Source organism: Hypanus sabinus, chromosome 10, assembly GCF_030144855.1.
Source record: "Hypanus sabinus isolate sHypSab1 chromosome 10, sHypSab1.hap1, whole genome shotgun sequence".
In the NCBI taxonomy this organism is placed as follows: Eukaryota; Metazoa; Chordata; class Chondrichthyes; order Myliobatiformes; family Dasyatidae; genus Hypanus; species Hypanus sabinus.
In genome coordinates this window covers 17,689,013-17,714,815 of record NC_082715.1, presented here as the reverse complement: position 1 = coordinate 17,714,815, position 25,803 = coordinate 17,689,013, and positions in this window count along the sequence as shown.

Genomic DNA, 25,803 nt, shown 5'->3' with positions numbered 1-25,803 from the left:
TGAAATGAATCCTAACATTGCATTTGTCTTCCTCACTACTGTCTCAACCTGCAAGCTAACCTTTAGGGAATCCTGAACAAGGACTACCTTTGCACCTTTGATTTTTGAATTTTCTTCCCATTTAGAAAATATTCCACACATTTTTTTCCTTCTAACAAAATAACCCAATATTAAGTTCCATCTGCCAATTTTTTGTTCATTCTCCTGATCTGTTGAAGTCCTTCTGCAGACAACATTACCTACCCCTCTACCTATCTTCATATTGTCCACAAAGCTGGCCACAAAGCCATCAATTCCATTATCCATATAATATGAAAAGAAGCAGTCTCAGCTCTGACCCCTGTGGAACACCACTGGTCACTAGTAACCAACCAGAAAAGGCCCCATTTATTCTCACTATTAATGCCTCCACAATCTCTTCAGCTACCTTTTTCAGAACACTGGGGTGTGTTCCATCTGGTCCAAGAGACTTATCTACCTTCAGACCTTTCATCTTTCTGAGCATCTTCTCCTTAGTAATAGCAACTACATTCACTTAAGCTTCAAGTAACTGGAATATTGCTAGTGTCTTCCACAGTGAACTGATACAAAATACTTATGAAGCCATTTATTTTTCCCCCAGTACAACCTCTCCAACATAATTTGTCAGGGGTCTGATATCCACTGTTGCTATTCTTTTACTCTCTATATGCAGTATATCTGAAAAATCTTTCTAGAATCATAGAGAAGTACAACACAGAAACAGCCCCTTTGGCCCATCTAGGCCATGATGAAACGTTTAAACTGCCCGTTCCCATGAAAGAGCATCGGGAGTATAGCGCTCCATATCCTGACCATCCCATATGCTGATTCAAATTTCTCTTAAGTGTTGAAATCAAGCTTGCATGCAACACTTGTGATGGCAGCTCATTCCACACTTTCTGAGTGAAGAAGTTTCCCTTTGTGTTTCCCTTAAACTTTTCTTCTCCCTTCACCCTTAAGATAAGACCTCTAGTTGTAGTCTCACCCAAACTCAGTGGAAAAAGCTTGCTTGTATTTACCCCTCATAATTTTGAATACCTCTATCAAATCACCTCTCAATCTCCTGCGTTCTGAAGAATTCAGTCCGAACCTATTCAATCTTTCCGTGCAGATCAGGTTCTCCAACCTGGCAACGTCCTTGTAAATTTTCTTTGTACTCTTTCAACCTTGGTAACATCTTTCCTGTACGTAGGTGTCCAAAACTTGCGCACAATACTTCAAAATAGGCCTCACCAATGTTCTATATAATTTCAACGTAACGTCTCATATCTGTTCTCAATACAGTGATACATGAAGGCCAGTGTGCCAAAGGTTTTCTTTCTGATCCTATCTACCTGTGACACCACTTTCACTGAATTGTGTACCTGTGTTCCCAGATTCCTTTGTTCTACCACACTCCTCAGTGCCCTACCATTCACTGTGAAAGACCTATCCTGGATGGTTCTACCAAAGTGCAAAACCTCGCATCTGTCTGCATTAAATTTCATCTGCCATTTTTCAGCCCATTTTTCTAGCTGATACAGATTCGTATGGAAGTCATGATGGCCTTCCTCACCGTCCACTACACCCACAATCTTGGTGCCATCTGCAAATTTGCTGATCCTGTTAACCACATTATCATCCAGATCATTGATATAGATGACAAACAACAATGGACCCAACACCAATCCCTCCAGCACACCACTGGTCACAGGCCTCCAGTCAGAAAGGCAACCCTCTACTACCACTCTCTGACTTCTCCCCCAAAGCCACTGCCCAATCCAATTTACTATCTTATCCTGAATGCCGAGCAACTGAACCCTTCTTGACCAACCTCCTTGCGGGACCTTGTCAAATGCCTTGCTAATGTCACATCTAAAACAATGGAACTCCAGAATATTGAGCTGCCAGTCCTGTCCCTCCAAGTCTCACTAATGGCTACAATATCATAATTCCAGGTGTTCATCCATGCCCTGATCTCATCTGCCTTTCCCACAATACTTCTTGCATTGAAATACTTCTCAGATCTAATTAATACTTCTTATGTTTTATGGTCTTAGGGAAATACATGCAACTCAGGACACTTGTGCACCATGCTCAACCTTTGACTCCTAACTTTGTCTGAGGACCTACCAACATCTGCCTCCACAACTTGTCCACTAACTGTTTTGACACTCTGGTTCCCATTTCCCTTGCAACTCTAGTTTAAACCCCACCATGCTGCATTAACAAAACTTCCCACTAGGATATTAGTCCCCCTCCATTTCAGGTTCAAACCGTCCCTTCTGTACAGGTCTCACCTTCCCTGAAAGAGAACCTAATGATCCAAAAATCTTATGCCCTCCCTCCTACACCAACTCCCTAGCCATGTATTAAACTGAATAACCTTCCTACTTCTGCCCTCTCTAGCATGTAGCATGGGTCGCAGTCCTGAGGTCACAACCCTGGAGGTCCTGGCCTTCAGCTTAGCACCTAACATCCCGAACTCTCCATACAGAACCTTGTCACTCCCTACCCATGTCATTGTTACCTACATGGACCATCCCACTTAAGAATGCTGAGGACTGAATCCCATATGTCCGAGATGTCCCAGGCCATGATGCCTGAGAGGGAATTTAGTTCTTGCTGACAGAACCTCCTGTCCATTCCACTAACAAATCCCCTATCACTACAGTGTGCCTCTTCTTTCCCCCTTCACAGTACCAGAATCAGTGCCAGAGACCTGATCTCAACTACCCTCCCACCTGTATTGAAACTGATATATCTGAAATCAGATCATTAGTAAGATGTGACATGGGGTCAGAAGCTGTTCAATCATTGTGGATAGAGCAAGGGTGAAAAGAGTTGTATACAGACCCCCAAACTGTAATGAGGATCTGGGTTACAAATTACAATGGGAGATAGAAAATGCATGCCAGAAGGGAAATGTTACAATAGTAATGGGGACTGTCAATATGGAGATAGATTGGGAAAATCAGGTTGGTGTTGGATTCCAGGAGGGGAAGTTTCTGGTGCCTATGAGATGGTTCATTTTGGTAGGTCAAATGTGATAGCAGAATATAGTATTAATAGTAAGATTCTTGGCAGTGCGGAGGATCAGAGGGATCTTGGGGTCTGAGTCCATAGGACATTCAAAGCTGCTGCTCAAGTTGACTCTGCGGTTAAGAAAGCATACGGGGCATTGTCCTTCATCACATAACTAGAGAGAAGGTTCTTAGAAAGTGAAAGGTCTGGACCAGATGGAGTACAGCCCAGGGTTCCAAAAGAGGCGGCTGGAGAGTTCGTGGAGGTATTAGCAATGGTCTTTTAGGAATCTCTAGATTGTAGAATGGTTCTGGAAGATTGGAGAATTTCAAATGTCACTCCACTCTTCAAGAAGTGAAGCAGAAGAAAGGAAACTATAGGTCAATTCATCTGAACGCAATGGCTGGGAAGGAGTTGGAGTTGATTAAGGATGAAGTCTCAGGGTACTTGCAGGCACATGACAAAATAAACCATATTTAGCATGGTTTCTTCAAGGGAAAATCGTGCTTGACAAATCTGTTGGAATACTTTGAAGAAATAACAAGTAGGATTGACAAAAGAGAGTCAGTTGATATTGCGCACTTTGATTTTCAGAAGGCCTTTGAGAAGATGCCACACATGAGGCTGCTTAACAAGCTACAAGTCACTGGTATTACAGGAAATATTCTAGCATGGATAAAGCAGTGGTTGATCGGCTGGAGACAAAAAGTGGGAATAAAGCAAACTTTTTTTGGCTGGCTGCCATTGACTAGTGGAGATCCACTGGGGTCTGTTTTGGGTCTGATTCTTTTCACGTTATAAGTAATGATTTGGATGACAGAATTGATTACTTTGTTGCAAAGTTCACAGATGGTATGAAAATAGGTGGAAGGGCAGGTAGTTTTGAGGAAGTAGAGAGGCTGCAGAAGGACTTAGACAGATTAGGAGAATGGGCAAAGAAGTAGCAGATGGAATACAGTGTCAGAAAGTATGGTCATGCACTTTTGTAGAAGAAATGAAAGGGTTGACTATTTTCTAAATGGAGAGAAAATACACAAAAAGTGAGGTGCAAAGGGACTTGCGAGTCCTTGTGCAGGATTCCCTAAAGGTTAATTTGCAGGTTGAGTCTGTAGTAAGGAAGGCAAAAGCAATGTTAGGATTCATTTCACGAGGACAAAAAAAACAAATATGACATGTTGAGACTTTATGAAGCATTGGTAAGGCCTCACTTGGAGTATTGTGAGCAGCTTTGGGCCTCTTAGAAAGGATGTGCTGAAACTGGAGAGGGTTCAAAGGAGGTTCACAAAAATTATTCCAGGATTGTCATATGAAGAGCGTTTGATGGCTCTGGACCTGTACTTGCTGGAATTCAGAAGAATGAGGGATGACTCATTGAAACCTATCGAATGGTGAAAGGCCTTGATAGAGTGGATGTGGAGAGGGTGCTTCCTATGGAGGGAGAGTCTAAGACCAGAGGACGTTGTCTCAGAATAGAGGGGTGTCTTTTAGAATGGAGGTGAGTAGGAAGTTTTGAGCCAGAGAGTGGTGAATCTCTGGAATTATTTGCCATAGGCCAAGTCTTTATGTATATTTAGGGTGTCAGATCTCAATTATGCTGTCATAACCCACAGCTCCCTTTTTCTACTCGGGCAGCAGATCTGTGTGAAATCACCAGTTCTCAAACTTCCATTGTCCAGATTGGTTACTGGTCAAAGCTCTATTTTGGTATCCTGTTTTATATTATTGGCTAGCTTACCTTAGTATTTCATCTTTTCTCTCTTCATGACTTTTTTAGTTGTTTCTTTTTTATTAGGCTCTCAATCCTCTAACTTCCCATTAAGTTGTGCTATGTTATGTGCCCTCTCTTCTACTTTTATGCTGTGTTTGACTTCCCTTATCAGCCACAGTTGCCTCATCTTCCCCTTAGAATTCCTCTTCTTCTTTGGGATTTATGTATCCTATGCCTTTTAATTTGCTCACAGAAACACCAGCCATTGCTGTTCTGCTGTCATCCTTGCTAATGTCCCCTTCCAATCAATCTTGGCCAGCTTTTCTCTCATGCTCTGTACCTTCCTTTACTCCAAATCCAACTTTAGATTTTCCTTCACATACTATGGGGTTAATTCTATCATATTATGACCTCTGCCTTTTAAGGGTTCCTTTACCTTTTGGTCACTAATTAGATCTGGTTTCTTACACAACACCTAATTCAGAATTACCTTTTATCTAGTGGGCTCAACTAGAAGCTGCTCTAAAAAGCCATCTTGTTGGTGTCTACTATTCCCAAGAAGCTCCAATAACCCATCACAATTCCAATGTTCTGTAACTTTGATGGAACCGTACCAGAAAGTAGGCAAATCTTGGATGATCGAACAAGCTCCCAATCTTTCCTGTAAAGTGGGCTCCCTGAACCCACTAGGCCGAATGAGCACAGGGAGCAGATCTAATCTCTTGGTGCAATATGGCACAGAAGACTATTATTTCAAGCATTCAGTAAAATCAATGACTATTTTCTTAATGGAGACAGAATCAATTTAAAAATTAGTGTTCATTGTCCTCTAAATGTTCTATTTCATTTTTCAATGCAGAATAAATACTATGGGCTGGAAGTGAATACCAGAATATTGGCATTGCAAATTGGATTTTAACATACAGTTTGCTAAACTTGCTTAACTATTTCTCTCTTGCATTTAAATTAATAGACCATCCTAGTGTCTTCAGGGAGCCTTCTTTATAGGAAAGATTGCGATATCTGAGAGCTTATTGGGTTATCCGAGATTTGCCTAATTCAATAGCTGGCTCAAATGTCACAAACTAACAAAATTGAACTACCTTTTATATTTCAAGGGCAAATTATGGCTGTATAACTCTTGATTGGTGCTTGATGACAGAAGGAATAGATGTGTGCAGTGTAATTCATGTGAACATGGAATTCTAAAGAATTTTAATAAAACATTGCATGTTAGACGTGTTATCAAAAGAACTAGGGGTGGGTGGCAGTGGGACTAATGATAGAAGCAGTAGCAGCATGAATATAAAATTGTACATGGGAAAAGAATACAGATGTTCATTGTGAACAGTTTTCAAACCGTATCTGCCTTCATGGGAGAAAATGTAAGAATATCTGAAGGAGAATGAGATATTAAAGGAAAATTGTGTCAGAATGCTACTACACAATTTGTTGAGCCTGCAAACAAATAAATCCCATAGATATTTAGACCTATGTCCCAGAATTTTGAAGAGGTGGCTCTGGGGGGAATGGATGAATTGGCTATTATCTTCCAAAATATTATGCAGCACTGTTAAAAAAAAAGCTTCGACACATGCCTATAGCTAGGGTGCCTAAGACTTTTGTATGGTATTGTAGTAATTTTATGTATTGCACTGTACTGCTGCAACAAAAATACAACAAATTTCATGAGGTATGTGAGCGATGATAAACCTGATTCTGATCTGGGTCTCCATTGTAGATTGAGAGTGGAAAGGGGGCAGGGAGAGGGGAATCATAGGGGAAGGGAGCAGTAAGCATCAGGCAGACATTCTGTAATGATCAATAAGTCAATTGTTTGGAATGAAATGGCCTTGCCTGCTGTCTCAGCACAAGGTACAGTGAAAAGCTTGTCTTGCACATTCTTATACAGATCAGATCATTTTGCTAGAATAAGGCAAAACAATAACAATGCAGAATGAAGTGTAAAAGCTACCGAATAAGTACAGTGCAGGTAGGTGTTGAAGAACGAGATCATAATGAGGGAGATTGTGAGGTCAAGAGTCCATCTTATCCTACAAGAGGTCCATTCAGGAGTCTAATAAAAGGGGGATAGAAGCTCGCCTTGAGCTTTCAAACTTTTGTATCTTCCACCCGAAGGAAAAGGGAATGTGAAAATGGCAGAGGGTTCGAGAGGTGTTATGGATGTAAGAGGGAACTACTACTACGTCGACTCAGGCCTAGGGGGCCGGTGTCGGGCAAAAGGGGAGAAATTAGACAAAGGGACAATGAATTAAGTCTGTGCATGACGTATTCAGTATGTGAAACAAGAGCAGACTAAAATGGTGCTTCTACCAGGACAGTCTGGGGTCTATAAGTGTAGGAGCCATACAAAGCAGAAAAGCATGAAGTAATAGTTTTTGTTTGGAAGCAGTTTCTTGTTTATTTATTGAGATACAGCGTGGAATAGATCCTCCCAGCCCTTCAGCTGCAACCCCCATTTAACCCTAGCTTAATCACTGGACATTTTACAATGAACAATTAACCTACCAACTGGTACGTCTTTGGACTGAGAGGAAACCCTCGCAGTCTTGGGGAGGATGTAAAAACTGCTTACAGACAGCAGCAGGAATTGAACCCAGGTCACCAGTACTGGAAAGCGTTTGCTAACCATGAAAGAATATAAATAATTCAATTTTAACTTTGGTACAAGAAGCGGGAGATGTGGACGTGTTTGAGTGCCAATGTTTGAAGATACCAGGAGAGGTTAACGAAAGAATTTGTAACTTTATTAGATCATAGGATTTATAAAAAGAGGTACAGGACACACAATCCTGGAACAAACAATACTTAAGTTATAAATTTAACCTCTGCAGAATTTTGTCCTGGGCAGCATACATTAGGAATATTTTTGTTTTTTGGAAAGAATACAGAAGAAATTGACAGAAGACTGTACCAGGGATGTTGAGGTACCATAAGACATAGGAGCAGAATTAGGCCATTTGGCTCACTGAGTCTGCTCTGCCATTCCATCATGGCTGATATATTATCCTCCTCAACCTCACTCTCCTGCCTTCTCCCTGCAGCCTTTGACACCTATAACCTTACACATCATGAACCTTCAATCTCTTCTTTAAATATATCCAACAAGTTGACCTCCACAGCCGTCTGTGGCAATGAATTCCATAGATTCACAACCTGCTGGCTAAAGAAATTCCTCTTCATTTCTGTTCTAAAGGGATGTTGTTGTACTCTGAGGTTGTGCCCTCTGCTTCTGGACTAAATCTACTACAGGAAACATCCTCTCCATGTCCATTCTATCTCGGCCTTTTAATATTTGATAGGTTTTGATGAGATTCCACCCCCCCCCCATTCTTCGAAACTCCAGTGAGTACAAGTTCAGAGCCATCAAATTCACCTCATACATTAATCCTTTCGTTCTTGGGATTATTTTTGACAACCTTTGCTAGACTCTCTAATGCCAGCACGTCCTTTCTTAGATATTCTTACAGCCCAAAGCCGCTCAGCATATTCCAAGAGCAGTCTAACCAATGCCTTGTAAAGTTTCAGAATAACATCCTTGCTTTTATATTCAAGTCTTCTTGAAATGAGTGTGAGCTGGTTAGACTGGAGAAGATATGGTGTTCTACTTCCAGCAGATATTACAAGTTTTCACTAAGATATTTAAAATCATGAAGGACTTAAATAAAGAGTAACTTGTTTGCATAATTTGCACCCTGATTGTCTGTCCACCCTGTTGGTTATGGTCTTTCATTGATTCTATTGTGGTTCTTGAATTTACTGAGTATGCTCGCAACAAAACAAATCTCAGGTTTGTATATGGTGACATATACTTGATAATAAAATTACTTTGAACTTTGAATAATTAAAAGTTGATACCCAGTCGATGCCGATTCAATTTATTGGCAATGACCCCAATTTCCACTTGTAATAGTCTTTAAACGAAAAAAAAGACTCAAAGTAATTCTCAGGAGCAGTATGAAATAAAATCGATGTATTTGTGTATTGCTGCCAAGCTCAGAAAAATAGGAAGGACCAACAATAGAGCTGGATCAAAAGAGGCCAAGCACAAAAGATGCTCACAGCATTAAGCTCTGATTTATACTGCCCAATGAAATGGTGGATGTGTGACAACCGTAGATACCATCGATAATCCTGTGTAATTTCTTCTTGTCTCACATTTTTTTTCTGTTTCAGTACCTCACAGAGAAAATACTGTCGAGATTGGGGAGGCATTGGCACAGTGGGTACAGTGGGCAAAGTAGCTGAGGCTCAAGGTGCATATTAAAAAAAAATGGCCAGTGCAGGCCAAATGAAGTGTATGGTTCTGTGGTTTAAAATTGCTATTATTATAAATTAATAAAAAAGAATGAACCACACCTCAAATCACAGTCACTGAATATTTAATATGTGGTGACTTTTGGAACAGGAGGAAACTTTAAAACCAATCCACACACAGTAAGATTCCCCCCCCCCCACCCAAATAACTATGAGATGAAGGGTCTCAGCCTGAGATGGCGACTGCTTACTCCTTTCCATTGATGTTGCCTGGCCTGCTGAGTTCCTCCAGCATCTTGTGTGTGCTGCTAACACGAGGAAATCTGCAGATGCTGGAAATTCAAGCAACACACACACAAAATGCTGGAACGCAGCAGGTCAGGCAGCATCTATAGGGAGAAGCACTGTCAATGTTTCGGGCTGAGACCCTTCGTGACTAACTGAAAGGAAAGATAGTAAGAGATTTGAAAGTAGGAGGGGGAGGGGAAAATGCGAAATAATGGGAGGAGCCCGGAGGGGATGGGGTGAAGCTAAGAGCTGGAAAGGTGATTGGCAAAAGGGATACAGAGCTAGAGAAGGGAAAGGATCATGGGACAGGAGGCCGAGGGAGAAAGAAAGGGGGAGGGGAGCACCAGAGGGAGATGGAGAACAGGCAGAGTGATGGGCAGAGAGAGAGAAAAAAAGAGGATGGGGAAAAAACTAAATATATCAGGGATGGGGTAAGAAGGGGGAGGAGGGGCATTAACGGAAGTTAGAGAAGTCAATGTTCATGCCATCAGGTTGGAGGCTATGTGTGTTGCTTTGGATTTCCAGCTTCTGAAGAGCTTCTAGTGTTTGTGGCACCTATGAGTTTTTATGTTTTTATTCTTTCATTGAGATACGGCACGGACAAGGCCTTCTGGCCCTTTGAGCCATGTTATCCTTCAATTCCCTGAATTAATCCTAGCCTAATGGCAGAACAATTTACAATAACCAATTAATCTACCAGCTGGTGTGTTTTTGGATTGTGGAAGGAAATAGAATACCTGGAGGAAACCCACATGGTCATGGGGAGAACGTACAAGCTCCTTACATGCTGCAGCGGGAACTGAACTCGAGCCGCTGGGACTATAAAACATTGTGCGAAACATCTGCACTACCATGCCACCCAGATCATGACTAGTTAATCAATTCTTTATATCAGGGGATAAAACATTTTTTTCTAACTCCATAAAGAACTCCAACAACCTTCTGAGGAGTTCAGCTTTGCATATCCTGAAATCACTTTAAAGAAAGAGGTAACGCAAGATAAAGTAAGTTCCTGGAGTGAGACCCCTTACTCTGAGATCAGATCTGCGCTTCGGCAGAAAAATGGTTCGGCACAGCCAAGAAAGGCCAAAAGGCCTGTTTCTGTGTTATAGTGTTCTATGGTTCTATGGTTCTAATCTGCTATTCTTTAACTTATGATTTGCATATCAAAAGAGAAAATCAAGGCTATGATATTTTTTAATTTAAGAAATGAAGTATATGCAGCGTATCATATGGTGATTAACCATTCTACTGATGGAATCAGAATCAGAATCAGGTTTAGTATTATCAACTCATGCCATAAAATTTGTTGTTTTGCAGGAGCAGTACATTGCAATTCATAAAATTGCTATGTGTTACAATAAAAAAATCTTAAAAATAAATTAGTGCAAAAAGAAAGTAACATTTAAGGTCCATTCAGAGATCTAACGGTTGAGGAGAAAAAGCTGTTCCTAAAATGCAGAGTGCACCAGTTCCTCCACCTTGATGGTATCAATAAGAAGAGGGCATTTCCTGGATAGTGATGGTGAGATGGTGAGATGATGCCCCCCTTGTTGGGGCATTGAAGATGTTCTCGAAGGTGAGGTGGCTGACATCCATGATGGACCTGGCTGAGCTCAGAACTCATCTGCAGCTTTTCTGATCCTGTGCATTGCACCTTCGTACCGGACAGTAACGCATCCAGTTAGGATGTTCTCCATGGTACGTCTGTAGAAATTTGCTAAAGTCTTTGGTGACAGCCTAAATCTCCTCAAACTCCTAAAGAAATATAGCCACTAGCATGCCTTCTTAATATGTTGGGCAACATGGAGGATAGAATAATGTTTTATCAAATAAGGGAAGAATGAGAATCAGGTTTAATATCACCGGCATATGTCATGAAATTTGTTAACTTTGTGGAATCAGTACAATACAATGCAATATATGCTGTATATATTTGTGTTGGTATGTGGCCAAGTGGTTAAGGCATTCGTCTAGTGATCTGAAGGTCGCTAGTTCGAGCCTTGGCTGAGGTTGTGTGTGTGTCCTTGAGCAAGGCACTTAACCACACATTGCTCTGCGATGACACTGAAGCCAAGCTGTATGGGTCCCAATGCCCTTCCCTTGGACAACATTGGTGGCATGGAGAGGGGAGACTTGCAGCTTGGGCAACTGCTGGTCTTCCATAAAAAAAAACCTTGCCCAAGTTTTCCAAGAAACTTTCCAAGGCGCAAATCCATGGTCTATTGAGACCAGCGGAGGCCAACTACTACTATATATATTAAATAGTTAAATTAAGTAAATACAAAACAGTAATTAAAAAAGTAGCGAGGTAATGAAATATAGCTGCTGACTTGCAATACACAAAATAAAGACCAGAAAAATAAGACAGGACCAAAAAAAAACCAACCTGAAGTAACTGTAGCAGGTTAGCTGTGATTTGAGAAACACACATTTGGAAAGTCCAGTCAAGCTGCTGGATATCTGGTTAGAGATGCAGCATTGTTTTCTGGTGAAAGATCAGAAAGAGGAAAAGTTCAACACAGCTGATATTGTATGAAGAAATGACTGCAGCAACTGTGTACATCTGTGGAACAGCATAAGCAAAACTTAGAACAGAGCAGGTCTGTTCACCCTTCTGGGAGTCACCTGTCTCCCTATACTGATGGCAGCAGATGAAGAAGTTATTACAATGACTCCTTGCAGCAACAACTTCCGGACTGCATTAAGGGTATGCAACGATGTGTGAAAATGATTGTATTTACTGCTACTTGGTAACATTTCTGTTGTACTGAAACTGTTAGGTCTATTCCTATTGTTCTGTTGTTTTTTAAACTGCTCTTTCATATTAATCATGAAAGCCTCTTTAAAGAAAAGGCAAGCGTATCAGCGGAACATGAAACATTTATTTGCTTAGAGATAAAGTGCGGAACAGGCCCTTCCAACCTAATGAGTTGTGCCACCCAGCAGCTCATCTAACCCCAGCTTAAACACAGGACAATTTAGGAAAGGTTTTCAGGAAGGGAGCACAAACCAGTCCTTATAGAGGGAGCAGAATTGGAGAGGATGAGCAATTTCAAGTTCCTGGGTGTCAAGATCTCTGAGGATCTAACCTGGACACAACATAGCGATGCAGCTATAATGAAAGCAAGGCAGTGGCTATACTTCATGAGGAGTTTGGGGAGATTTGGCTTTCAACTAAAACGTTCGCAGACTTCTAAAAACGTACCATGGAGAACATTCTGACAGGCTGCAACACTGTGTGGTATTGGGGTGGGGGGAGGGTGGGGGCTACTGCACAAAATTGAAATAAATTGCAGAAACTTGATAAAATATACTTAATGAATTTAGTTATGGTAATATTTTTCTTTGTGTGCTGTGTGTGATATATGTTGTATGGGTGGGCCATGGTTTGGAGAAACATTGTTTCATTTGGTTTTATATATCTACAATGAGACAACAATAAACTTGAACTTGAACTTTAACAAATAGGCAATGCTTAAGCTACATACACTCTGCTCCTCTGTAACTGATTTAAATAAGTTAATTAACTTCCCTGAAAGAAAGACAGCAGTTAAAAATGTAGCTACTTTTCAACAGTAGTATTATATCCATTTCACATCAGAAAAAAGTTATAGTTACTGTTGTGATATCAACAATAATCTCTTATGCTTTCACAACCTATAGAACCATCAAGGACTCTACAACTCATGTTCTTGATATTTTTTTATTTACACAACTTATCATCTTTTGCACATTGTTTGTTTGTCAGTTTTTATTTTTGTATAGATTTTTTAAATAAATTCTATTGAATTTTTTCCTGCAAATGCCTACAAGAAAATGGATCTCAAAGTAGTATATGGTGACATATATATACTCTGATAATAAATTCACTCTGACTTTGAAAAGAATTCCTTTACTTTGAGTACTTCAGTGGCGGGCAAAACATCAAACTCAACTTCCATTTCTATGAAATCTTCAATAAAGCAAGATCACTTTAACAGATTATCACAAAGTTTAAAGTATACCAAGTCAATGGATAGTGGATCAAAAAACCAAAGCTTTAGTCAGCCCCCTTGAGAAGAGGAAGTGCAAAGAAAAGGCTTTGAGAGGTATCTTTGCTTTTTTTACCCCCTGTTATTTCTGCATTGGGGCTCCATCAACCTCAGTGGCTTTTGATAGTTCATAAGGACCATCTTACTGCACTTAATGAAAAGTGGTAGAGTGATATGGAGAACAATTGAAAGAGCTGAGGAGGGAGTGAGGAGGTTCTGAACATTACTTCTTGTTATCAGTAGTGAAAATGGAAAAGGAAATGTTGTGCCACTGCTTCCTGCTCAAAGGATCATCTTGTTTACACTGGCTGGTTAAGCATCATCAAGTGCTAATAAATGAGAATGCCATTGGTAACATTAGACAGACTGCACATTCCCTGATCACACTCATTCTGGGCAAAGGCACCCTCGATTCATACGCAATGAGTAAAGATGAGATGATGAATTAGAATTTGTTGAGAGTTCAAACTACAGGACTAAATCTATGTTTGGGATCTTCTGACACTCCTAGGGAAAACCGTAAGTGTAGAGCCAGATATTATATTGGATCATTTACACTGACTGCAAATAAGGCACAGAGGAAGTTTACTTTTCCTTCTAGCATTCTCTGCTTTTAAAATATTAATTCTGTTTGATGTTGCTCTGCCCATGTTTCATCTCAATTTGCTGCCCCGGTTCCATGCAGTTCTGAATGCACTGCTGCTAAAATAAAGTGGTGACAACTAATATCGATCCCATCAGAATTTGAAGATTTGGAATATGACATTTAATTTACACCACAGAATCATAGAACAGTACTGCACAGAAACAGGACCTTCAGCCCTTCTAGACCGTGCCAAGCCATTTAATCTGCCTACTCCACTTGAGCTGCGGCAGGACAACAGCCCTCCATAACTCTATCATCCATGTACCTATTCAAACTTCTCTTAAGTACTGAAATCAAGCTTGCATGCACACCTGTGCTGACAGCTCATCCCACACTCTGAGTGAAGAAGTTTTCCCTCATGTTCCCCTCATAAATATCTAGACTGGTGGATATCAATACTTGCTGATTGTTTGTCTGATTCTTGCATATTCTATGGAGCCAGAAGGTCAGATATCTTCTTCCATAAATTGGTAGGGGATTTTCCATGACCTCCAACACTTTTCATCTTCAGACTGTACAGTACATCCAATGTATTTTAAGAATTATTTCTCTTTACTTAAAAGCATCACTTTTCTTGTCTCAGTGGAGTCTACTAGAAACTACTTGGAGACCAGCACAGCTTCCAAAACTACATAGAGTTTCTCTACTGAAGCAAGAATATCCAATGACAGGATTTCAATCCTTGGTACTGCTGCAGCCTTCTTCCAGATCATCTCCCTGGTCAAAGTATCCTCCCCTTTTTTGATTAACTAAGAAGTTTCAAGGAGATGACTGGAATACAGTAAAAATAGATCCTTCACTTTTTGTCCAGAAGTAAAATATTGCAGATGCTAGAAATCTGAAATAAAAAAGAGAGTAGCCAGGAAGTACTCAGCAGCTAAAGCAGCATCTGCAGAGCGTGTAACAAGGCCCATATTTTATGTCAATGAACATTCATGAGGGTTCTAATGCAGATAATCATTTAGTCTATTTCTATCTCCATGGATGTTGCCTGACCAGCTGGGTTTTATCTGGCACTTTATGATTTATTTATTTATTCTTTTATTGAGATACAGCATAGAAGGCCCTTCTGGCCTTTTGAGTTGCACTGCCCAGCAATTCCCCAATTTAGTCCTAGCCTAATCGTGGGACAATTTACAATGACCAATTATCCTACCAACCAGTAGATCTATGGGAGGAAACCCACACTTTTATGGGGAGAATGTACAAACTCCTTACAGGCAGTGGTGGGAATTAAACCTGCTAACCACTGCAGTACTGTACCACCCCAATTTTTATGGTGATGTTCTTATGACTCTTGGTGGGAGTCAATTGTGAGGTACAGCTCTCAAGAATATTTTGGAGCATCTAGATTAAGGACTGGAAAATGCAGACTATATAAATTGTAACATATAGGTGCTATATCCTTTGAAAATTTCACAGTTATTAATGAAATAGCGCAGCAAGGTAAATTGCAGTTGCATGTGTTTCAGCCAGTCTAGAATTCTCAGGGCAAGCTTGCAGACAGCTGGCAGGGCTGAACTTCTGACTGATGCACAGATAATTAGCAAAGTGGGAGGCACATCCTCCTTGTTAGTTCATTGTGACGGTGTGGATTTTCCTTCTGTGTCAGGTCAGGTTGGGAAGGGGGAGGGTTAGAACAAGACAGAATTATATTGTCACAGAACCAGGAAACTCCACTGACTCAAATATGCTTTGGCCAGCTGCCCAGTCCCTTGAAGAACATTTGACTGTCATCATATACTATTTCGGACAAGAATCCTTAGTAACTCCAACAGCAGATATATATAAATATATAAGTTGTATCAGTGCGTTTGTTATCACAACAAACATTGCTTTTTTATCAAATAAATAGAAAGCCTAGGATAAACATTGTTAGCAACGTTAAATGTTGGCCAATTGCTGTGTCTCAGGCAACACACTGGAAAGCTCTGGCCAAAAAAGGGAGAGGTTTGGATATTTGAAAAGCAAAATGCCTGGTTGATAGCATTGTACACAACAAAAATTTTGCTTCCTGAATACTTTTGGGCTGCTGATCATGAAAGTCACCATGAAATTTCCCAATCACGCACCCCTCTTTTGAAATCGTTTATATCTGTTCTATCAGTTCATAATTTGAGTCAGAATAACTGATACCAAGATTAAAGAATGCATTTTTTTTGGTCCACAAATCAAACGGGTCATCAATAACAGAAACTCTAGTGGAACCGGAGAAAATTGCATGAAAGGCATTCAAGGCTGTTGTTGAAAAAATTCTTGGCAACTACAGAGGGCCAAACTACGTACAGCTGGTTAACAACATGCTTCATGCACTCAAAGACAGTGAGTATAGGAATATGGGTAATAGGTAATATAGGTAATTTCTAAGATAGGGACATGTTCAGCGCAACTTTGTGGGCTGAAGGGCCTGTATTGTGCTGTGGATTTCCCATGTTTCTAAAACCATGAAGTGCAACATGTCACTAAAAACTTATTTTCTGCATTCTCATTTATACTTCTTCCCTGCCAGTTTTGGCCCTGTCAAGGAAGAGCATGGTGAAAGATTTCACCAGTTCATTGAGATCATGGAGAAATGGTATTAGGGCAGCTAGAAACCATTGCTGTTAGCAGATTATTGTTGGACACTTAAACAAGAAGCCTCAGACACTGAGTATAAATGAATATCAACAAAACATTTTTAGTTTAGTTTAGCTATTGCAAAGCATCAGCACCGTTATGCAATTAAAGACATTATATTCTGTGTAGTTGAACCTACTGTGGCTGCTTTCTGAAGTTTTCAATGTGTATTTACCATTCCTTGTTTATGATTTAATGATAAACACAAGAGCTTCTGAAGGTGCTGGAAATCTGGAGCAACACACACAAAATGGTGGAGGAACCACCAGAAGCGTAATGGTTAGCACAACTATTACAGCTTGAGGCATCGGAGGTCGGAGTTCAATCCCAGCAGCCCCTGTAAGGAGTCTGGATGAGGACCAGAAAGGAAGGGTGAAGAAGCTAGAATAAGAAGGTGGAAAGAGGAGGAAGGAGTGCAAGCTGGCAGGGGATAGGTGAAACCAGGTGAAGGGGGAAGTGGGGATAAATTGAGAAGCCAGGAGGTGATAGGTGGAGGAAGTAAAGGGCTGAAGAAGAAGAAATCTGATAGGAAAGTTGACCATCGGAGAAAGGGGAGGGGAACCAGATGGATGTGATAGGCAAGTGAGGTGAAGAGAAGGGGTAATAGGGGAGCTTGTTTAGGGAATGGAACAGAAGAGAAGGGGAGGGGAGAGAAATTACCATAAATTAGAGGAACCAATGTTCATACCATCAGATTGGAGACTAACCAAATAGAATATGAGGTGTTGCTCCTCCAGCCTGAAAGTGGCCTCATAGTGGCAGTAGAGAAGGCTATGGACCAACATGTTGGAATGGGAATGGGAAGTAAATTAAAAATGGGTGTCCACCAGGAGATCCTTCCTTTAGCGGATGGAGCGAGGGGGCTCAACAAAGCTGTCCTCCAGTTATATTTTCTATATTGCTTGCTATATTTATTATTATAATAGAATGCATTTCCCTCCTCTATTACTTTCATGCTACTTGACAAACCCTGTTCATGTCCCAATCTGTGTAACCTATTTAGAGCTTTCTCTCTATGTTAGAGGTATAATATTTACAGCATTCTTTGCTATTGACTTCAGATGTCAAAACTTGAACTAGTTCTTCATTACTAAAGAACAAAGCTCTTTTCCAGCTCAGACAGACAGCTATAAAGTTTAAACATAGGAGATTCTGCAGATGCCAGAAATCCACGGTAACACCCACAAAATGCCGAAGGAATTCAACAGGTTATGCAGGAGCTACGGAAAGGAATAAAGAATTGTTATCAAAGTTTATGTGATTTGTGTATAAATCTTTTTGCATTTATCAGTGTCAGCAACTACTTACAAGAGTGCCTTAGTTACCTGGTTTTAAGTTTCCCCTTGTGTATTACAGCATTTCCAATGGGTTTGTCACACCTTGATGTGATGCATGACAGGCAGCCGAGTGCAACTGGGATTTGGTTGGTAGAATTGGGGGGAGGGTGGAGGGGAGACCAAAATAAGCTCTGAGAGCTTCAAGATAATGATCTGTTAGCAGATGAAACAATTTCCGCTCAGAATCAGATCAGGTTTAATATCACTGGCGTGTGTCGTGACATTTATTGTCTTTGTGGCAGCAGTATACTGCAATATATTATCATGAAAACTGTGAATTAGAGTTTTTATAGGCATCTGTTAGTCTCAAGGGACCATGAATTTGTGCCTTGGAAAGTTTCCAGGGTGCAGGCCTGGGCAGGAATGCAGGAAGTTAGGACTAGCTGACTGGGCACCATTGTCAGCATGGGCTGGTCAGACTGAAAGGCCAACACATGGATGCTTTAAAGTCTGCTTGGTATTTCCAGCTTTATCTGTTTCTTCTTTTCTGTTTGGATTTGCAGCATTTCTTATATTTACTTTATGCTGGTTCAGTCACTGTTTCATCCTGGTCATCATGGCATTATTCTCTGCTGCACACTCATCGAAGTCCATTTCTTCTGTACATTTTGGATCCCAGAATTCCCCACAGCATTCTAGTTAACTCTTCTCCAGCCCTTTTCCTTTGCGACCCACCTGGTTCACTTACCAATTCTAGCTATCCTCCTTCCCCACCCCCATCTTGTTTATTCATTTGCGTAGCTGCTGCCTGACCTGCTGAGTTTCTCCAGCATTTTGTGTGCGTTGCTTTATTCAAGTTATCATCTAGCTTGCACTTTGTGTTGCTGTAACATACATTCTACTCACCTAATTCTATTCCTTTAGATATGAGGGCTACAATCCATTAGATGTTATTTCTTCATCGGGGCACGACTGCGCGAGCGCGTGGATGTCAGCCAGTGAGAACAGCGAGAAGAGTTTAAAGAAGGTGGCTATTTCTTCAGCGGTTTGATTGGGGCACGACTGCACAAGCGCATGGATGTCAGCTAGTGAGAACAGCAAGAAGAGTTTAAAGGAGACAGCTTATCGAGTGAGCATCGGAGTAGAGGGAGACAGAGTAGAAAGGCATTGGCTCAACGGGACTTTGCCGATAACGGGTCGAGGCGAGGTAGGTTGCCTGTGTAGAATACAGACAGGAAGAATGTGTGTGAGGCTGGTGTTCTGTCCTCAGTGTCAGACGTGGGAAGTCCTGGAGACTCCCAGACTCCCAGACGGCCACACCTGCACCAGGTGCATCGAGCTGCAGCTCCTCAGGGACCACGTAAGGGAACTGGAGATGCAGCTCGATGACCTTCATCTGGTCAGGGAATGTGAGGAGGTGATAGGGAGGAGCTATAGGCAGGTAGTCACACCAGGGTCTGGGGAGACAGATAAGTGGGTAACAGTCAAGAGAGGAAAGGGCAGGAGTCAGATGCTAGACAACACCCCTGTGGCTGTACCCCTTAACAATAATTACTTCTGCTTGAGTACTGTTGGTGGGGGGAAATGGCTGACCTGGGGGAAGCAACAGTGACCGTGCCTCTGGCACAGAGTCCGGCCCCATGGCTCAGAAGGGTAGGGAAAGGAAGAGGATGGCAGCAGTGATAGGAGACACTATAGTTAGGGCGTCAGACAGGCGATTCTGTGGATGCAGTAAAGAAGCATGAATGGTAGTTTGCCTCCCAGGTGCCAGGGTCCCGGATGTTTCTGATCGCATCCACGATATCCTGAAGTGGAAAGGAGAACAGCCAGAGGTCGTGGTACATATTGATACCAACAACATATGTAGGAAAATGGAGGAGGTCCTAAAAGCAGACTAGAGGGTGTTAGGAAGGAAGTTGAGAAGCAGGACCACAAAGGTAGTCATCTCAGGATTACTGCCTGTGCCACATGACAGTAAGTATAGAAATAGAGTGAGGTGGAGGATAAATGCGTGGCTGAGGGATCAGAGCAGGGAGCAGGGATTCAGATTTCTGGATCATTGGGACCTGTTTTGGGGCAGGTGTGTCCTGTACAAGAAAGGATGGGTTGCACTTGAATCCCAGGGGGGACCAATATCCTGGCAGGGAGGTTTGCTAAGGCTATTGGGGGGAGTTTAAACTAGGATTGCTGGGGAGTGGGAACCAAACTGAAAAGATGGAAGAAGAGGCGGTTGGCTCACAAATAGAGAAAGCTTGGAGACAGTGTGTGAGGAAGGATAGGCAGGTGATAAAGAAGGGACGTGCTCTGTCCGATGGTTTGAGCTGTGTCTATTTTAATGCAAGGAGTATTATGAATAAAGTGGATGAGCTTAGAGCGCGGATCAGTACTTGGAGCTATGATGTGGTGGCCATTCTAGAGGCCTGGATGGCTCAAGGACAGGAATGGTTACTTTGAGTGCCAGGCTTTAGATGCTTCAGAAAAGATAGAGAGGGAGGCAAAAGAGGTGGGGGCGTGACATGGCTGCAGGAAGTCATGGAGGGATTGTCTACGGAGTCTCTGTGGGTGGAGGTTAGGAATGGGAAGGGGTCAATAACTCTACTGGGTGCTTTTTTATAGACCACCCAATAGTAACAGGGACATTGAGGAGCAGATAGGGAGACAGATTCTGGAAAGGTGTAATAATAACAGGGTTGTTGTGGTGGGCGATTTTAATTTCCCAAATATTGATTCGCATGTCCCTAGAGTGAGGGGTTTAGATGGGGTGGAGTTTGTTAGGTGTGTTCAAGAGGGTTTCTTGACACAATATGTAGATAAGCCTACAAGAGGAGAGGCTGTACTTGATCATGTATTGGGAAATGAACCTGGTCAGGTGTCAGGTCTCTCAGTGGGAGAGCATTTTGGAGATGGTGATATTCTGTACGGAGGTCGGTGACCAGTGGTGTGTCTCAGGGATCTGTTCTGGGACCCCTACTCTTCTTAATTTTTATAAATGACCTGGATGAGGAAGTGGAGGGATGGGTTAATAAGTTTGCTGATGACACAAAGGTTGGAGGTGTTGTGGATAGTGTGGAGGGCTGCCAGAGGTTAAAGCGGGACATTGATAGGATGCAAAACTGAATGGAATTCAACTCAGATAAGTGTGAGGTGGTTCATATTGGTAGGTCAAATATGATGGCAGAATATAGCATTCATTGCAAGACTCTTTGTAGTGTGAAGGATCGGAGGGATCTTGAGTCCGAGTCCATAGGACACTAAAAGCTGCTGCGCAGGTTGAGTGTGTGGTTAAGAAAGCATACGGTGCATTGGCCTTCATCGATCATGGGATTGAGTTTAGGAGCCGAGAGGTAATGTTGCTGCTATATAGGACCCTGGTCAAACCTCTTGGAGTACTGTGCTCAGTTCTGGTCGCCTCACTATAGGAAGGATATGGAAACCATAGAAAGGGTGCAGAGATTTACAAGGATATTTACAAGGTTTGGGGAGCATGCCTTATGAGAAGAGGTTGAGTGAAATCGGCCTTTTTTCCTTGGAGTGAAGGAGGATGAGAGGTGACCTGATAGAGGTGTATAAGATGATGAGAGGCATTGATCATGTGAATAGTTAGAGGTTTTTTCCCAGGGCAGAAATGGCTAGCTCAATAGGGCACAGTTTTAAGGAGATGTCAGGGGTAAGTTTTTATGCAGAGAGTGGTGAGTGCATGAAATGGGCTGCTGGTGATGGTGGTGGAGGCAGATACAATAGGGTCTTTTAAGAGACTCCTGGACAGGTATGTGGAGCTCAGAAAAATAGAGGGCTATTGATAAACCTAGGTAATTTCTAAGGTAAGGACATGTTTAGCACAGCTTTGTGGGCCGAAGGGCCTGTATTGTGCTGGAGGCTTCCTATGTTTCTATGTTTCTAGTCTTTTTGATTACTTTACTTAATTTTCCATGGCATTTTATTGAAATATACAAAAAACTGCCAAGTGTTTCTTCAGTGGAGAGTGATAGTTTTTTAGCTTTCTAGGATCTTAACACTCTGGTATTTTCTATTTTATTTCAGAGTTTTAGCATTTGCACTGATTTTCACTGAAAGGTGCAGAGTCACATTTGTATTGGGTCCAAAGTGTAAAACTTCATGTTCACCTCCTCCTCACTGCCATTCAGGGCCTGAAACTGTCCTTCCAGGTGAGGCAACACTTCACCTGTGAGTCTGTTGGGGTGATCTACTGTATCCGGTGCTCCTGGTGTGGCCTCCTGTATACTGGTGAGACTTGATATAGGTTGGGAGACAAAACCTACGCTCTGTTCGCCAGAAGAAGCGGGATGACCTCCGCTGAACACCTACGCTCTGTTGCAAAGAGGCCACACTCAGGTTGGAGGAGCAACACCTTATATTCTGTCTGGATAGCCTTCAACCTGATGGCATGAATATTGATTTCACCAACTTCCGGTAATTGCCCCCTCCCCCTTCTCCTTCACCGTTTCCCCATTCCATTTTCCCTCTCTCACCTCATCTCCTTATCTGCTCATCACCTCCCTCTGGTGCTCCTCCAACTCTTCTTTCTTCTATGGCCTCTGTCCTCTCCTATCAGATTCCCCTTCTCCAGTCCTGTGTCTCTTTCACTTTTCAACTTCCCAGCTTTTTACACCACCCCTCCCCGACTCCCAGTTTCACCTCTCACCTTATGGTTCTTCCTACGATCTCCTCACCTTCTAACTCTGACTCCTCATTTCTTTTCCTCCAGTGCTGATGAAGGGTCTTGGCCCAAAATGTCGACTATATTCTTTTCTATAGATGATGTCTGGCCTGCTGAGTTTCTCCAGCATTTTCTGTGTATAATCTCAGGTACAGATTTTTGTTCATTACATTCCACTTGCATATTTTTTTTTCCCTATTGGATTAACCTGTTGTAGTTGTAACTTAATGTTTCGCTTGACAGTACTGTCTACCCACCAGTTACTGAGACACTGGAAAATTTGGATATGTCATCTTTCTCCAATGGTTTGTGCAGCATAATTGAGAAGAATAAAGGGAGGATCTTATTGAAGCTTATCAGATTAGACCATTTGACCCATCAAGTCTGCTCTGCCATTTCATAATGGCTGATCCATTTTCCTCTCAGCCCCAATCTCCTACCTTCTCCCCATGTCCCTTCATGCCCTGACTTATCAGGAACCTATCAACCTCTGCCTTAAATATACCCAGTGTCTTGGCCTGTGGCAATGAATTCCACAGATTCACCATCTTCTGGCGAAAGAGATTCATCCTCATTTCTGTCCTAACTGGACAGCCCTCTATTCTGTGGCTGTGACCTCAGCTCTCAGACTCCCCCACCATAGGAACTATCCTCTCCAAATCTACGCTAACATGGCCTTTCAATATTCGATAGGTTTCAATTAGATCTCCCCCCCAAACTTTCTTCTGTGGCCCAAAGCCACAAACACTCCTCATATGACAAGCCTTTCAATCCCAAAATCATTTTTGTGAACCTCCTTTGAACCCTCTCTAATGTCAGCAAATCCTTTCTTAGATAAGGGACTCATAACTACTCATAATACTCCAAATGAAGCCTCACCAGCACCTTATAAATCCCCAACATTACATCTTTGCTTTTATATCCTAATGCATTTAAGCGTTAATGTATCGCAAAACTATTAACAGAAAACACCAGAATTCCTCTAATTGGTATGTTCTGCCTCGTGTTGGTAGAAAGCTTTTCTCTCGTAAAGTGTAAGAATTCATGAGCGTTCTGTCATGAGATCTTCTACTTACTTAGCCCATGAAAGAAGGAAGTTCGAAGTCCTGCATTAAAACAACTCTGCCTTGACTACATGATAATCAAATCCCTGCATTTATACTTCTGCAGATATCATTACAAGTGGCTATAAATCCTTTCTGAACTTTTAACTCTGCCATCAAGTCTCCTGTGCTTGCTTCCCTCCTCACATCCTCTGTCCTCCTGGAGGTGATTTTATGTTTAACCACATCCTTCTTGATCATTGAAGTTTATAGCTTATTATATTTAACTTTTGATTGTTTAATTAATTGCTATGATATTATCTCCTTTAAGTTGCATGCGTAATTTATTGTAGTTCTCCCCAAATCTTCCTCCACTACATTGATATCTGCTTTGGAGCTGATTCATGCATATTTGCTGAGCTTGTCAGTCACATCAACTTCCACCCTGCCCTTAAATTAACTTGGTCTGTTTCTGACACCTCTCTTCCCTTTCTCAATCTCTCTGATTCCATCTCTGGAGACAAACTGTCTACTAACATCTTTTATTAATGTACTGATTCCCTCAGCTTTCTTGACCATACCTCTTCCCACACTAGCTCCTGTAAAAATACTATACTCTTTTCACTGTTCCATTGTCTTCTTTGTCAGCAAAGACATCCTCCTTCTTCAAAGAATTTCCCTTCCTCCACCATTAATGCCACTGTAAGTCCTCCATTTCCTGGACATCCATGCTCACCCAATCTTCCTGCCACCTTAACAGGGATAGAGTTACTTTTGCACTAGCTTACTACCCCATCAGCCTCTGCACCTGCTGAGTTCCTCCAGCATTTTGTGTGTGTTCCTGATATTTGCTGCTTTTAGTCTCTGCACCTGTTTGAGGGTAGCTTTCTAGGACAACTCACCAAAATCCACAGTTCTGTTCCAATAACTTATAATATGCTGATTACTCCTTTCTGGTCTAATTATACCTTTTGAATATTTGTTTCCCTGCAAGATTGCTGATGCGCGATTTCTGATTATCACTTTGTGCATTTCTCTTTCATTTATCTTTGGGCCGTTATTGGTCCTTTGTTTTCTTCTGAGCTTGCTCTGCCACTTGGTGAAAATGTTTGATATTGCCTGATTTATCTTCTCTGCCATGATTCTGATCTCAGTCTGATTTTAGTGGAGCTTGTCTAAATGATAGTTTTTCCTTATGTATGGTTTAAATTCAAAGTTAAGTTTATTGTGACATGCACAGAATGTACAGGTGTAATGAAGTACTTCCTTGTAGCAGCCTCACAGGCAAGTAACTTCAAGTATGCTCAAAGTTCAAAGTACATTTATTAACAGAGCATGGTTACTATATCCAACCTTGAGATTCGTCTCCTTACAGGCAGCCACAAAATGAAGAACTCATTGAGAAAGATCGTCAAACACCCGATGAGCTGAATAAAAACAAATTGTGCAAACAGTGCAAGTAAGCAAATAACATTCAGAACTGGCATTCACGAAAGCGAGTCAGCAGCCACGAAGCCAGTCATCAGTGCAGACTCAGTTCAGTGTAGAGACGAGTAAATTGCGCAGAGCAGCAATCTGAGAACTGGCCCGGACTCCCTATCCTTTTCAATCCAGCCCACTGCTTATATTGGTCAAACACTGGGTCATTCATCACTCTTGGACAAGACAGAAACAAATTAAACACAAAGTATACACAATTTTTACAAACAGGCAAAATTAGGTAAATAAAAATCAAAAGTCATTTTAGTGAAAGTGATGAAAGTTGTTATAGTGTTACTAATCTTTGGTAATTAGTGTTTTGCTGGTTCTTTCAAGGACTGAAAGGTTGAAGTAGCTGTTCTTGAAGATCGGCGTCAAAAATCTAATTTATCCATATGACACAGCAGAAGGGCCATCAAGCTGACTGAATGTGGATGTTTCTAAAGAGCAAACATGAGGAAATCTGCAGATGCTGGAAATTCAAGCAACAACACACACAAAATGCTGGTGGAACACAGCAGGCCAGGCAGCATCTATAGGGTCAGGAAGGGTCTCGGCCCGAAACGTTGACAGTGCTTCTCCCTATAGATGCTGCTTGGCCTGCTGTGTTCCACCAGCATTTTGTGAATGTTTGCAGGCTCTCAGAGCAAAGCTCTCAGTTTCAATCTCTCATTTATCTCCCAGAAACCTATTGCCTCTAACATGCCCATCAATTGCCCTGATTCTTCTGCC